We start from the raw sequence: 13,725 nt of genomic DNA on the forward strand, positions 1-13,725 counted from the left end.
GTCGAAACAGTGCTGGATACGTCTTTCTCGAGAGCTATCGGTTCGGCCCCACGGTGGGCGCCAAAATGTACCTGCCTGAGGGTACACTCGTAATCTTCAGGGGAATATGAGGACCGAACGAGAGCTTTAGGTGGATTCTTCGGAGGGGGAGGTACCTGCAAAAGATACTCCGATGCTTAAGTCAGTGTGGGCACGATTTTCTAGGGTAATGAATGAACAGTGACATACCTTGTTACGTGTGACCTATTTATAGCATCTGACATGGGCCTGAGCGTGATGGGCCCTCTCAGATATTTACCAAATTAGGTAATACGGTACTAATTGGTCGTTTAGGCTTTAATCATGTACTTACCTTTCTTGATTGTGATTACTTGTTATGACTTGCTTAACCCTTCGGCAAGAGGCCGAGCCGGCTAATCAATACTAGTCGGAACGGCAAATGACCGAACCGTCTAGTCCGTATACGGCAGCCTGTATACTTCCGGTATGTTCTATGTCGGAACGGTACCTGACCGAGCCGACTCGATGAATGACGATGGTCCATATTTGCATTAACCAGACTGATGTCGGTTCTCGGCCTCATGCCGAGCCGACGTTGATGGTGATGCTTGTTCGTGGCTATGCATGGGTGTCTGACGAAATGGCACGTGTTGGCCCACGTGACCGATACGGTCTCTCCGGTACAGTATGACAAATATGTAGTTAGAACGGCCCGTTCCGACTTCAGAACGGCCCGTTCTGGTTTAACTGGTCATTTGTTATTTTTAAAATTGGAACGGGCCGTTTTGGTTTCTTCGTTATGTGTGATTTTTTCATCTGGAACGGCCCGTTCCGAGTGTAGAACGGCCCGTTCTGGTTCAACTTATCATGTCTTATTTTTGAATCCGGAACGGGCTGTTCTAGTCCATTCTTATGTGTTATTTTTTTATCTGGAACGATCTGTTATGATTTTAGAACGGCCCATTCTGAAGGTGAACACTGACGTGTGACAGTTCAAATATTTGGATAATTTTCTTTTTTAAAAATTAATTTAATAAAAAATTTAAAAATTTAGATCTTGTGTGATAAGATATATGATAACCAGTGGGATTAGATGCATCTAATGACAAATATTTATAATGCACCCATACACCACTTATGCTATTGATCTAAATTTACCTATTTTTACATGTTGAGGTCAATGAACATATATCTAACGAATGTTATGAGTGATGGTGGAAAGGCCACACGTGACGTGATTCCCTCTCAACACCAAAAGAAGGTTTCTTTATTTTTTTTATATTTTTTTTGGGGTTGGTAAATATTGTACTTGTGTCACTCTCATGTCAGCTGGCTGGAAACCACCTTTCACATCCATTTTCCCCAACAAAACAAGAGACATCCTTCCACACGCACGCCCTGCATTATCCTTTCATTCCCGCGTGCATCCCATCACATCACTTTACTATTTTTATTTGATTTTTCTTTCAAATTTCTAAGTGAATTTAATAAAAAAAATATTTATTTTTAAAATAGTCGTGGTATGGATTGAATTTTGATAACTTATTATTACCAATTTTATGGGTATGGGTGTCCGATCAAGTCGGCTCATATGCATGAATTGTTGTAAAGTTTTAAGTCTAATGGAACCAATTGTGAGAAGATTGGCTACTTGAAAGCAATAAATATATCATTTGATTTCTAAGGCAAAGACGATAAGAATTGACAAGTCTCATCATACCCTTCAATAGCTACATATCGATCTTCAAATCAGGAAATGATCCAATAGGCTGTAGGGGTGGAGCACAATAAATATTTGTCCATGGTTCCTTTCGATTGCGCCTACTCCTTAACCATTGCATGTCAACAACTTCTGATATTCTGTACATAAGTCTCAACCTTTTGTGTTTGGAGGGTACCCTGACTTATGTTGTGGGAAATGAATCTGATTGAGGAAAACATAATATTAGATTCTTATAAACATTCCTCCCATTCAATTCTCCTCCATATACTTTTTAGCTATTATATTTAAATACATCAAATTCATTGATAAATATAAAATGACATTTTATAATGAATGTAAAAATAATAAGATAAGTAAATTAGTTTCTAAATAAAAATAAATAAATAAATTCAAATGAATTAATAGAGGTAAAAAAAAAAATTGTTATAAACTGTTTCAACCAACTTATTAAAATAAGTGATTTTTTTTAAATAGATTTGTATAGCCTCTTGTACCAAATAATAATTAAATTTAAAATTCCTTATAAACATATTTTTAGACTTTAGAGCCGATAATATAAATACCATTAATGTGTGCTTTTCCAATAAAATAAAATACATGTTATCATTTATGTTTTATAATTAAAATTAATATTATATCTTAATGACTGTCATCTTTTATCTTGATACTAAAATTAACTAAAGTTACCAATATTGCTGAATTTAAATGTTACCATGAAATAAATATTTGGGCATCGACGTCGACAAGATGATAAAATAAGTTGCAGACAAGGCATGGCGAAGGAGTGTCTGAGCTTCATTCCCACACTTTATGGCAGCCTTTTTACTTTGTTCTTTCTCTGGTGCGATAACTGTTCCTTTTTATGAATACACTAGTTTTTCACTATAATAGTAATGTAATTTGTTTGTTAATGCATAAAAATACTAGAGATTTAAATATGTTAATAAAGTCATTTTTGTAACATTGTAGTCTGACTTAATGATGTATATTAGGTAAGTTTTAGCGAGAGAGTCTCTCATATGAGATTTAGTTAACTTTGAATAGAGAAAATATATAAGATTTCTTTTGAGAATCGGACTTCATAAATACTTAAAGATCTTAGAGAGAGATTAAAGTGAAAATTTATAAAATTCTAAAACTTCTTCCTTTTAGATTTCTTGAAGGCGTGAGAGGTTTTTTGATCCGCAATGTAGTGATTCAAGCATTTGAAGGTTGAAAATCTAAGTTTCAATTGTTGTGGAGCTTGTGGAAGCTTAGAGTTCTTCCTTCTCCTCTTTTTTGATTTCGGTTGGCTTCAAGTTAAAGTAATGGAAGTTAGAACTCAAGTCCTGATGGATTGATGGTTAAATGTATTTTGAATGAGTTGAATGCATGATTACATGTATGATTTTGAGATGGAATTGATGACTTGATGAACCTTGGTGTCATGAGTTCATAAAAGTGGATTTTTGGATGAATGACCCGTATTGTTGTTATATGTTAGGGTTTGGATTGAGTTGCTTATGTTGCATTTGCATGATATGTTGCATTGCATGTCTGGTTTGGGCTAATTTTTAGGTCTTTGAGTGCAAATTAGTGATCTACATTTGTAAATTTCTGATGTCGTGATAGATGCACTTTTATGGTGTCAGACACAATTCCAACGAAAGGTCTTTATCTTGATCATATGTTGGACACAGGATCGATGACATTGAGCATGAGGAGAGAGAGACTCGTCTCGAATCGGGACAACACTGGATATGATTTGAATGGTGTCGAATGTGAGAATATTAGAAAGTCTCTAACTTGGTGACATTGTGTTCCAAATTGGGTGGCACCAAGCGTGATTAAGATAGAGACTCTTTGCTTAGACGACGTCAACCACCAGTGAAGTGACGTCGGATGTGAGCCAAGTAGAGACTTTCTCTACTTGATATAAGGTCAGGCGTAGGTTTTGCCATACTAAGCATGAGGTCTCAAGGGTTCCCTACCTTAGTCACGTCGAATGCGAGGTGAGTGACACAAGTGTGGATGAGACAAAGAGCTCCCTACCTTAATGGTGTCGAGCGCGAGTTATGTTGTTACCACATGTTGTATGATGTATGATAAAGGTTAAGTCTATATATGTTGATCTGTGATGATATATGTAGATGTGACATGGTGTATTATGATGATGAGCATTGGTATGTTATTTATTGTATGGTTGAAATGTTGATAAGCATTGGCATGCTACCCTTTCATATGGTTGAACTATAAGTAGAGCATTGGAATGCTGTAATTATATGATTAAAATTGGTGATGAGCATTGATATGCTATGTGAGATTTATATGCTATAATTGCATGATTGGTGTGTGAATAAACATTGGTATGCTATTATTGAATAAGTTATTGAGCATTGGTGTGTGATCGGTGTCGTACCCGATCAAATAAAATATGATTTTTATACTACTAGGAAGTGACTCCTAGGTCGTTTCTCTCAAGGAGCAACAAGCCAAGCAAAGGTTCTCGCGATACAAATGAACACACAAGGGGGGGGTTTCAGATTCGAAATAAAACTTAATGCATGAACAGTAAAGCAATAAAACAATGATTTAATACACGTGAATAGTAACTCTCCAACTTAGTTGTAGCACCATGTCATTAGTTCAAAATATTATCTTACTGATCTAAACCTCTATTCAAATCCGAGTAACCACTAAGTGTCATTATCATCATTGAACACATACATACGAATGAAGCATTAGCACGCATCTCTATTCACGGGATTAAGCAAATCATGAGCAAAGCAAAACAAACCAGTTAAGTTGAAAATGAAACCATTAAGCATGGAAACAAGACCAACATAATAGATTCGTAAGGATCAGAATGCAAGAACACATTGAATAAATAAACCTCAATGATGCATTAAACTGAGTCAGAGAGTATTACAAACTAGCCTTCCATGGAGGAAGAAGAAGAAGAATAATAAAAAGCTACAGCAAAGCAAAATACAATACAAAAATGGTATCTCTCCAGCACAAGAGGAGGAGGGAACTGAAATACAAAAATGGTGTCTTTCTTAAACTCATCTGGAACCCAAAAGAAGGGATGTCGACTCTCTCTCTAGGGTCCCATCATCTGACCTAAAAACCCTAGTTCACCTTTTGTCTCCCTCTAGAATTTTGAATGCACTAGGGTCAAAACATTGGGTTGGCCCAACTGGCCCAACTGGCTCATACAAGCAGCAATACGAGAATTACAAAATAAAATAAAATAAAAATAAAAATATGCTAAAATAGGTCCACGTGGCAGTGCTCTCATTCCATTAAGTGCTTCCAAATTCTCTACAAGTATTTATGAAATTAATTAGGCTAATAAATCTAATTAAATGAAATTCAGAATTAATAGCCCAATAAACCTCAAAACAATAAAATATGGCACAAGAAAATAATTAGGCACTAACAATATTTAATACGAGCTTATAAAGGTAAGAAAATGCATGAAAATTATGATTCATCAGTGTGCTAGTCTTGGATGAGGTGTATAACATTGGTATGCTAATTATGATTCGTGTAATTTGATCTCTATATGCATTTACTTGAGGTAATGTATATAGATGATGTATGTGGGGGTGTTGATGCTGAGAATGTTATGGACACTAAAGCATGTTGATTGGCATAGGATTGAAGGGGGGTGTTATTTGAAAGTTGAAGATTCCATATAGGGAATCTTGTTTTGGTGCTCTGGGAGGTCCATTATTGAGAACCTTCCTTGAGTAGGTTTGAAACTCTTGGAGTGTATTTTGTTGAGTCTCCTTTAGGCCCTTAGTCAATAAGGAGTAAAGTATGAAGTCAACAGCTACAATCTTTAACTAATTACTAGAAAGATTGTGTGATTCTTTGTAAGTAGTTAATGAACTAACTCCATATGAGACTTAGTAATACATGTCAAAGTCATGATACGTCTATACCTAACTATATTATTTCAGATGATGGAACCAGACTTTTCTAGTGTAAGTGGCGACACTCGAGAAATCAAAGGTAGTGATTGATATCCCATTTTAGCTATTAATCCAGCTAGCGCATTGGGCATGAAAGTGATCAGTTGGTTCAGTAGGGTCAAGCCATTTAGACTACTCAGATGTGTTAGGAGATATTCATAGGTAAATGCATAACAACGCATTAGATAGGATGTGTGCATATGATATGGTGTGAGTTGATATATGCATGGTCTGAATACCTTGATGAATGATATAATTCTGGTGAATGTTTGAATTTTCTTGGGTGTTTAGCTTTCAAACATGTTGGTGTTGTGATATTTGGTGAATATTGTAAACCATGTGACATATTTTTGCTGATTTACATGTCAGTGAGTAGTAAGATGTTATTTCTTATACTTGTATGTTTTCTAAATCTAGTTTATCCTTGCATGTTTTTCATGTGGATGGATTGCAATAATCATACTTTATATGGAAGTAAAACAATAATAAGTTGACGGAGGTGAATAGTGGAGACCATATGGTGGATGGCAATGTTTTTGGATGTTTTGGACTACTCTAATAGTAGTTGTATATAGTTGTGTTTGATCAGTACTAGGGATCTTATATTATCTTTATACTAGATGGTTGTACAACATATTATTGTAAGGTTGTTTTTAGTTGCTTATATTTATATACATGTTATAATGTATATATCTAGTATTTCAAGTATAAATCCTTTAGTATGAGATAATTTTGTTGCTAATAGTTATAATTCATAAGTGTGATAGTCATAGTAAGTCATTACAATTTTTATGAGAAATGTAATTTTTTCTTTTACATTATTTTCAATAAAAAAAAGTTATGAATGTGAGACCCCTTCTTCCTTTTCCTTTTCTGCCCCCGACTCTCTTTGCTTACTTACTCTCATTTTTCCCTTCACTTATACTCTCCTTACTCTCTTCTTCTCACTTCACTGATTTTCACTTCCGTTGTTTGGATTCAAGGTGGTGTGGTTGAGTAGGTGAATCGGAGCTCTTCTTCTTCTAATCAGTTGCTCAAGTTGATCTTTCTCGTTCAAGCTCCATTCCTTCTCTTTTTCTTCTCCGGTCAAGTTCCCGGAAGCTCGGAAATCTTTGCCCGAGGTAAGGGAAGCTATTAATTTTATTTTTTTTCTTTTGTCGCTGTTTTTGGTTGTGGATGAGTTCTAGAAACTCATTAGATGCTTATTGATGGCTGATTCGTGGCTGTGTTGAAAGAGAACTTGTTTTTGGGGTTTTGGGGTTTTTGAGAAAATTTGGGGAAATCTTTGATTTGTTGTTGCATGTTGAAAAAGGTAGTATTTTTGGGCTCTTGGATGGAAATGATAATTTGAATCGATTGCATGTGGAGTTTTGCTTATTTTTTTGCAAATTCTTGAAGAGTTTTCGAAAATATGAGGTTTGCTACTGAACTCGCGCTAGGCGCAGTCCTTCGCGCCGGGCGCGTGGCCATCTGAAGGCAGCATTTAGGCAAGCTCGCCGGGCGCAAAGATGTGTGCGTCGGGCGTGCTTGAAAGTGTTAGCCTCTAGATGGCCCACGCCGGGCGAGGTTTGAACCGCGCTGGGTGCGATGTCAGTTGTGACTTGTTTTTGGGCTTCTGGCATGGCGCTGAGCGCGATTTTGGCTGCGCTGGGCGCGGGGACTCCTTGGAGTCTTTGCCATGGGAGGCGTCGGGCGCAATTCAAATTGCGCTGGGTGTGAGACCAAGGGAGGTCTCTGCCTTCCCCGCGCTGGGCGCGGGTTTGGGCACGCCGGGCGTGTGAGACTCCTTGAAGTCTCTGCCTGGCATGCGCTGGGCGCAATTGGTTATTGCGCCAGGCGCGTGAGAGCCTTGGGCTCTCTGGTTGAGTCCCGCCGGGCACGGGCATGCTTGCGCTGGGCGCGCTAGTCCCCTGGAGCTCTCGGGTTGCACTGCTGGGCGCAACCACGAGTGCGCCGGGCGCTAAGAGGAGATTTTAAAATTTGATGGTTAATGATTATTTGATGATAAGTTGAGTTGAAATAGATGAATATGATGTGGTGACTAGTAGAGAATGATGTTGATGATGTTGGGCTGTATCAGATGAATATTGTTGTAAGATGTGTTGATGTGTTGTAAAATGATGTGTTGTGTTGTGTTGTATGTTGGCTGAGTTGTTGTAGGCCGAAAGGCTGAGTTGTTGTAGGCCGAAAGTCTGAGTTGTTGTAGAAGATCTCTGAGTTGATATGCGTGACGACGCATTGTATGCTTATGGATGATTATGTTGTAAGGATTGACGGGATGCATATTGATGAAGTGTTGATAAATTGTAGTTGTTCTTATTACTTAAATCTTCCTATATGTGGTTTCTTTTTATGCTAACTTACCCTTTTGTTGTTTTCCATGTGGTTGGACTGCAATGATCATACTATGTATGGGAGCAGAGCAGGGATAGGTGGTGTATCTGTAGCTGGCAAGTGGAGTTGACTCCTTTTGATGCTTTGTTTGTTTTAGTCACTTGGCATAGTGGCTTTTGATGTAATTCTTGTATTGCACGCCCTAACTCTAGTCGGACTCGGGACAATTGTATATATTTATATTCTAGATCCTATATTTATATATCTGTTCTAATTTGTCTAGTGTTTCCGGTGTGTTATGGTTGTGAGTGTAGTGGCCAGCCGGGTCGTTACAATGAAGAGTAAATTTATCAATAAATTATATTTTTTTTGTCTTTTTTATCTTATTTCAGTATTTAATTTGTTTTTAATTTAAGTCAATTTTATATTTTAAAATAATAATAATTTTTTAATTTTATAATCTAAATTTAAATTATTTCTTTAATTGATTCAGAGTGTAAAATTTATCTTATTAAATTTATTTATACAAAATTTATTGAACTCAACTAACATTTAAATAATAATAAAAAAAGTTTAAGATATAATGAAAAACGCATAAAAAACGAACAACGATACATCATCATAATCTTTTCTTCTAGTTCGTGGAAAAAAAAATTTATGGGATATTATTTTGTTTATAAAAGTAACTAGAAAGGTTTTAATTGTACTATTTGCGCAAACTATATAAAATATGTCCACTGTCTGAATGATTTTAAAAAGGGTATATAATTCAATAATGTTACATAGAAATCCACAAGAAATGTGCTGCTATATATTGTCGGCTTCGACCTTCAGATCCACCCAAGCTTGGACAGTTGGACCATGATTTTATAATATCTTGGTCGAGATCGAGAATAAGAGTGTGTGTGCTTTTTTGGGCCAGGATGTTAGCTGTTTTGTGATCAGTTTTCTAGACTCATGATATATACAACTTGCTTTTTTTTTTCATAAGTATACCTCTTTATAAAAAAAAAATTAAAATAACTTTAATATTTTTTTTAATTTTTTAATTTTACACATATAACATTCAATTTAAACTTCTCCCCCTATTTTTTTCAAACATATTATTTATTCTATCACATTTCATATGTATCAAAGCCATTAAATTGATGTGCAATGACAATGTCGTACATACAACTTTTTTAATAGTGTCAAAAGTGTTGTGTTAAGGGTGCTTTCTTTCTTCGAGTACTTATTTCTCTTTTACACTTTTAAAAATCATAACACTAAATTCAGTGTTCGAAAATATTAAGTTTAGTGTTTTAGATAATATTTTTCGGAATAGTGAAATTAGTTTTATGAAAAATACTTTTCAAATTTGTATTTTTTATATGCTTTTAAAAATATTTTTTAAAATACTAAATTTTTACTTTTATAAAAAGAACTTTTCAAAATTATATAAAACAATACACTTTTTGAAAGTGTTTTATGAAACACTCATTTTACTATAGCAAAAATACTTTATAGAATAATGAAATTAGCACTCCAAAAAGTATTTTCTAAAATCACTAATCTCAGTATTCTAAAAGTACTTTTCAAAATACAAAGTATTTTTCAAAAAAAAACTAAATTTTCACTGAATTTGATGTTGAGATTTATGGAAGTATAAAAGAGCAGAAAATGTTTGAAGAAAAAAATACACATCTAGTTCGACACGTTTTATATTATCAAAGAAGTCACATGCAGTGATGGATCTAGAAATTTTAGATAATGGGAGTAATATTTATTTATATACTTATAATATTAAAAATTTTACATATAACTTTTAAAGTATAAATATATATTATAATTATTTTTTACAAACTTTTATATTTACAATTACGAATAAGGATGAAAATAAATTAGTTCAGATTATATTATATTATAATTTAGTAGGTTTGAACCTAACTTTTTTTTTTAAATACATGTTCTAAATATGACTTATTTATCTATCATAGACATTTTTTAAATGTTTAATTAGAATTACAATTCTAAAAATATACTTTATAATAATTTAATACTAATAAAAACTTAAAAATAAATGTTAAATTGCATAAAAATCAAGTTTAATTTAGTTATGATATAAACATATTTGTATATCTAATATAATTTTTTGGACGAGAATTTATTTCAAAACATATTTTATAATAAAAATTATAAATAGAATATAAACTTTTAATATTTCTTATTTTAATTTTTTTAATCAACGTATACAATTTTACAATCCTTACTATTTTGATTTTTTTTAATCAATGTATACATAAATAAAAGGTACAAAAGATAAACATACATGTTGCAAAATTTATTTTATCAAAAATTAAACTTTTTTAAAAAATTTATTCTTTATTAAGAAGTATTCTTTGTCACATATGAGAACTAATCTCCTTCGAAACTTTGATAAATATCAAATAAATGAACAATTCTTCTTGTACTATGCGTACCGCTATGCCGAGCTTGAGCTCGGCATCACAGCACGGAGTGACCTCGGACACGCGCTAGGCGACATCGGCTCGCTATCCAATTAGGTCATAAACTGATCTCGGGCCCAAGGCCCAACAAAACCCTAATACACACAAAGGTACGTGCATTACTTATACGAGACTCATACACCCACAAACACTAACTTTAACATCGGAGTCTCTTTTGTAGGTACCACCCCCACATCTCGAAGCACCAGCGTACCAGTGAAAGAGGCTCACCTATCTTGCCCAGCGGATCGTCCCTACGACCGATTTCCGGTAAGAACACTTCTAAATTTATATTTTATACATATGATAATTTAAAGATATATATATATATATATATTTAAAATATAATATTTATTTTTAAAATATATATTATTCTTTTATATAAAAAAAATATGTGTGTAAAATACTCTGTTACATATAGATTCGTCTCTAGTCACATGTGCTTACAACGTTATCGTGCACTAGTTTTATACTCTCGATATGTGTGAAAACTAAAAGAAGAAAATGGAAAAAAGAATAATGTAAAATTTTAAAGAATCCAAATTACCTACTAAAATAGGCACAGAATGAAAAAGACAATGAGATGTGTGTAAAAATAAAAAATGAGAGATGAAAGGAGGTGTTGAAAAAAAAATTAAATTGAATGATTTTGAAAGTCTAAAATTAAAAAATTAGAGAATCAAAAAATTACAAATATTTAGATTCTTTTTTTAAAGGAAAGGAGATGTAATTATAAAAAAATGATATATATATATATATATATATATATATATATATATATATATATATATATATATATATATATATATATATATATATATATATATATATATCAAGAGCCATTTTCTAACTTGGAGCCCAGAATAATATGAGAAGAAAGACGGAAAAAAAACTCGGTAAGTTCTCTTAGTAGCCCGGAATTGATGAACCTGAGCCAGATAAATGACGTAGGTCCAGTTCGAATATTGTCGAGTGAGATCATTGGTGTATCCAGATAATTTATTTGGTCCGAGATGAATTGTCTATACAATTAGATAATTATCTTAATTATTTACTTATTTAGTAAAAAAAATATTTATAAATTTAATCATAAAAGTTATTAAAAAATTATCATAAAAAACATCATAAAGCTAAATAAATTTTGCAATTTTTTTTTGTTGTTTTTCCAAAGGTTCTCTAATTTAATTTACTGGTACCCGTATCAAGAGGATTGGCTTTTTGACCTCAGTAAATTAAAAAAAAAAAAAAATACATGAAAAAAATTTAAAAAAATTTAATTATTGAAATAGGTAGTTTTGGACAAGTCAGCACACACGTGGCACTGAAAACGCCTGGGGGTGGGCGTTTTTTAGAAAAAGCCTCCCCCCTAGGCGCCTTCTATTGCTGATGTGGCACGGGCGTGTCAGATTTGAACTGAAAACGCCTCCCCCCCAGGCGCCTTCTATTTTTAGAAACAGCATCTCCCAGGCGCTTTCTATATATGAAAAATTTGAAAAGAAATAATCTGTGGGGTAGGCGTTTTCAAAGCCACCTCTCCCTGAGAAACGTACTTAATTAAATTTTCTTTAAAATAAATATTTATGTTTAATAAGACTTTTCTAAAATATATTTTTCAATGATAGTGTTTTAGAAAATTTCTTTTCAAAAATAATAATTTATCTTTTTCTTTTTTATTTCAAAATTAAATTTCAATATTTTATTAAAAAAATTGTTAACAGTTAAAAACATACCTTGTATAAAATATAATTATTTATTACAAATTAAAATATTTTATTTGTTTAAAAACATTTATTTATTATAAATTTTAATTATAATATAATTTATATAATACAAAATATTTATTTACTGATATTTTAACTTTTTTAGTAACTATGTTGTTAATACAAAATAATTGAGTCTTTTCTCTCAATAATATATTTTTTTTACACAAAACCTAAATTCTAAATTTAGAGAACTGAGTCATACACCACCCAGACTAGACTTATTAAATGTTAAAAATTATTTTGAGTCTATTATAGAAAGATGTGATTCTAGTTAATTTAAAAGTTACATACCGAGTTTGGAATTTAATGCGCATAAATTTTATTTGAATTTATTTCACTAAATGAATTAGTACTTAAAACAATGGTGAATTATTATTTTTTAATTTTTTGATTTTAAATAATATTTTCTCAAAATTAGGACATGTTTTCTTGCTTTTAAAAATAAAGATTTACTCCTTTTATTTTCTATTATAAGTAAAAAAAAATGTCTTGAATATAAGCAAATCACAACTACTTGTATCTCTTTAAAAAAATTTAAAATATCATTTTTTTGCTTTTCAATTTTCTGATACTCATATGCTCTATTGGTTTGTCTCATATTATGTCCTCACCCTTCTTATCTAAAAATTAGTTTTCAAAAATACATCCTTACATATAAAATAAAATCGGTTATTTTGTATGAAAATATTTTTAGAGATTTTATTTTAATAATATTTTTTTATAGAAATTCCTATAATTTTTTATCTAATATTTTAATCTGTGCAATATATATGCTAAATATTTGTTATATATAGTTAAAATTTTATAAGAAATTATATATAAATAAATACTATATTTGATAATATAAATTATATTTAAAATTAGTATACATAAATATTTTTAAATATATAAATTATATTTTAATTTATGATAAATCATTTTATTATAACACTATTTATTGATAATTTAATTTAAAATATTAATATTTAATTAATAAATAATTATATTTTAATTTTATTTATCATATTTATTTATAAGTTAAATTTTATTTTTTAAACAAAGTCAAAATAATTAAAAATAATAATGTGCTACAATATAAATTATTTATCTCAAATCTAAAATATACATTATACATTTAAAAATATCTATTTATATAAATTTTAAATATAAATTATATATTCAAATATAATATTTATTTATATGTATAATTTATTATAAATTTTAAATATAATAAACATTTACTCTTTACGATATGTAAACTAAAATATTAGTTATTTTATGAAATGATTTTAAAAATAAAAAAAACAACTTAATCAAACACAATGTTTCTCAGGGAGAGGTGGCTTTGAAAACGCCTACCCCACAGATCTTTTCAAATTTGCCATATATAGAAAGCGCCTGGGGGGAGGCTCTTTCTAAAAATAGAAGGTGCCTGGGGGGAGACGTTTTCAGTTCAAATCTGCCCTGCCACATCAGCAATA

The sequence above is a fragment of the Cajanus cajan genome, chromosome 6 (assembly GCF_000230855.2).
Source record: "Cajanus cajan strain Asha chromosome 6, NIPB_CcT2T_4, whole genome shotgun sequence".
In the NCBI taxonomy this organism is placed as follows: domain Eukaryota; kingdom Viridiplantae; phylum Streptophyta; class Magnoliopsida; order Fabales; family Fabaceae; genus Cajanus; species Cajanus cajan.